This window comes from Polypterus senegalus, chromosome 2 (genome assembly GCF_016835505.1).
Source record: "Polypterus senegalus isolate Bchr_013 chromosome 2, ASM1683550v1, whole genome shotgun sequence".
Lineage (NCBI taxonomy): Eukaryota > Metazoa > Chordata > Cladistia > Polypteriformes > Polypteridae > Polypterus > Polypterus senegalus.
The window spans coordinates 321707461-321710615 of record NC_053155.1 but is presented as its reverse complement, the minus strand read 5'-3'; the positions used below and the strand labels follow the sequence as shown (position 1 = coordinate 321710615).

Genomic DNA, 3155 nt, shown 5'->3' with positions numbered 1-3155 from the left:
CTATAAATTGATCACAGACTGAGGGCTGCACTTGAGTGTTCTGGATGGACTGTCATTTTTGTCTACTCTGGGTGAATGATGGAGCGATATTCATTTCAATTAAAGTTGCCGAGGCAAAACTGAATAGAAAGTTTGTTGAATGTTAAATAAATGTTTTTTCTCTAAAACTCAATTAGTTTTAATTTAAATGTAAAATCATGCAGGATGAATGAAAAAACCCTAAGGTAAGTATGCGATGGAAACAAACCTTAAACAAGTAACCAGTGTTGATAATATTGCTGCTGGCCGCACGGGATCGAACCCGCGACCTTGGCGTTATTAGCACCACGCTCTAACCAACTGAGCTAACCGGCCAATCTGCCCCATCAAACCTCTTGTTAAAAAATCTGTCCTTTCACTGCTTTAAATTTGCGATCTATCTATCTATCTATCTATCTATCTATCTATCTATCTATCTATCTATCTATCTATCTATCTATCTATCAATCTTTCTATCATTTCCGAGTTCATCATGTGGTTTTCCTTGTCCATGAATCCGAGGATACCTTCTGTGCAGCATATAGAAGAAGCGTGACGAAAATGAAAATCAATTTATTCTAAGCAATCCACTCTTTAATCATTGTTTGATAATTTCTCTCCTTCATTTCTTTTCATATCACAGTGAAGAGACGGAAAGGCTCGTTCTTTTTGTTTTTTTTTTTTTGGCAAAACGTTCATGTCTCCACACAGACAATGGCTAAGCGTTACGTTCAAGACTGGATCAAATCTAAAGTCTCAATTTTCACACATTTCTGTACTTTGAGCAGTTGTTTCCTGCACTCTCTGCATTCATTTATTGAAACCTGGGATATCAGACAAATGAAAAGTTCAGAATGAGCACGATGTGGACATTTTGTTACTTGCTAGACTCTTGCAGCGTGTAGGCCTATTTAAGTTTGGATAGAGCTTTGACGAATACGATCGCTAGACTTATCTTGCGAATTTTCAGATTAAGAAGTCATTTCCTTCAAAGGAAAAGGACTAAACCGCCCAACGTGGGGCTCGAACCCACGACCCTGAGATTAAGAGTCTCATGCTCTACCGACTGAGCTAGCCGGGCCACAGAAATGGGTGTACCACGTGCCTCTGTCAGATTTATATGGAAGTGAATTAATCTGGCTTCGCCTGCCTGCTCACTAGTGCTGCGGATGAGTCACAGACGTTGCATTTTTAAAAGAAACATTTGCGCGTTTGCAACAGAAGTTAACCATCCTCCTGCTCCTGAGAGATTGTAGCGATCCATCGATAATCTGCGCTATTGTCAACTTCACGCAGTAATGTGGACGGATGAGGCAATCCCGTCCTATTTGTGGCCTGTTGAGTGTCAGCTTACCCTACAGTTACAGCTGAGAGGTATGAAATTAAAGCGGCTCGTGGATACACTTCCATGTTAACTGCCCACGAGAGAACTGTGACCTTGAACTTATTTTACCACATGGTTTCTTTCCTAAGACTGACTGATATATATTTTGTTTTCTTCCTTCCAGGAAAGTTAAATGGGGCAATGGATTTTATATTTATTCATTTGTTTATTTCCTTCTCTCTCTCTCTCTCTCTCTCTCTCTCTCTCTCTGTCTATCTCTCTGTGTGTTTTTGAAACTTTGACATGTACAGTTTTCTTAGAATGAAAGGGTAAAACGTGAATATAATTCTATCTTTTAAAATAGATTGTAAAGAGAGAATATCGCTATCTTGCACAGATTACTTTGCTATAAATTGATCACAGACTGAGGGCTGCACTTGAGTGTTCTGGATGGACTGTCATTTTTGTCTACTCTGGGTGAATGATGGAGCGATATTCATTTCAATTAAAGTTGCGAGGCAAAACTGAATAGAAAGTTTGTTGAATGTTAAATAAATGTTTTTTCTCTAAAACTCAATTAGTTTTAATTTAAATGTAAAATCATGCAGGATGAATGAAAAAACCCTAAGGTAAGTATGCGATGGAAACAAACCTTAAACAAGTAACCAGTGTTGATAATATTGCTGCTGGCCCGTACGGGATCGAACACGCGACCTTGGCGTTATTAGCACCACGCTCTAACCAACTGAGCTAACCGCCAATCTGCCCCATCAAACCTCTTGTTAAAAATCTGTCCTTTCACTGCTTTAAATTTGATCGATCGATCTATCTATCTATCTATCTATCTATCTATCTATCTATCTATCTATCTATCTATCAATCTTTCTATCATTTCCGAGTTCATCATGTGGTTTTCCTTGTCCATGAATCCGAGGATACCTTCTGTGCAGCATATAGAAGAAGCGTGACGAAAATGAAAATCAATTTATTCTAAGCAATCCACTCTTTAATCATTGTTTGATAATTTCTCTCCTTCATTTCTTTTCATATCACAGTGAAGAGACGGAAAGGCTCGTTCTTTTTTTTTTTTTTGGCAAAACGTTCATGTCTCCACACAGACAATGGCTAAGCGTTACGTTCAAGACTGGATCAAATCTAAAGTCTCAATTTTCACACATTTCTGTACTTTGAGCAGTTGTTTCCTGCACTCTCTGCATTCATTTATTGAAACCTGGGATATCAGACAAATGAAAAGTTCAGAATGAGCACGATGTGGACATTTTGTTACTTGCTAGACTCTTGCAGCGTGTAGGCCTATTTAAGTTTGGATAGAGCTTTGATGAATACGATCGCTAGACTTATCTTGCTAATTTTCAGATTAAGAAGTCATTTCCTTCAAAGGAAAAGGACTAAATCGCCCAATGGGGCTCGAACCCACGACCCTGAGATTAAGAGTCTCATGCTCTACCGACTGAGCTAGCCGGGCCACAGAAATGGGTGTACCACGTGCCTCTGTCAGATTTATATGGAGTGAATTAATCTGGCTTCGCCGCCTGCCTGCTCACTAGTGCTGCGGATGAGTCACAGACGTTGCATTTTTAAAAGAAACATTTGCGCGTTTGCAGCACAGAAGTTAACCATCCTCCTGCTCTGAGAGATTGTAGCGATCCATCGATAATCTGCGCTATTGTCAACTTCACGCGTAATGTGGACCGGATGAGGCAATCCGTCCTATTTGTGGCCTGTTGAGTGTCAGCTTACCCTACAGTTACAGCTGAGGAGGTATGAAATTAAGCGGCTCGTGGATACACTT

General features: G+C 39.7%; 3 non-coding genes across 3 annotated transcripts; all 3 read right to left on the bottom strand.

The window, feature by feature from the left end:
* Window positions 1-281: 281 nt before the first annotated feature.
* Window positions 282-355, bottom strand: trnai-aau. The gene has a single exon. It is a non-coding gene; the product is annotated as a tRNA-Ile (tRNA).
* Window positions 356-1026: 671 nt separating this feature from the next.
* trnak-cuu lies at window positions 1027-1099 on the bottom strand. The gene has a single exon. It is a non-coding gene; the product is annotated as a tRNA-Lys (tRNA).
* A 1658-nt stretch (window positions 1100-2757) lies between these two features.
* On the bottom strand, window positions 2758-2828 carry trnak-cuu. Its single transcript has one exon. It is a non-coding gene; the product is annotated as a tRNA-Lys (tRNA).
* Between the last annotated feature and the right edge of the window lie 327 nt (window positions 2829-3155).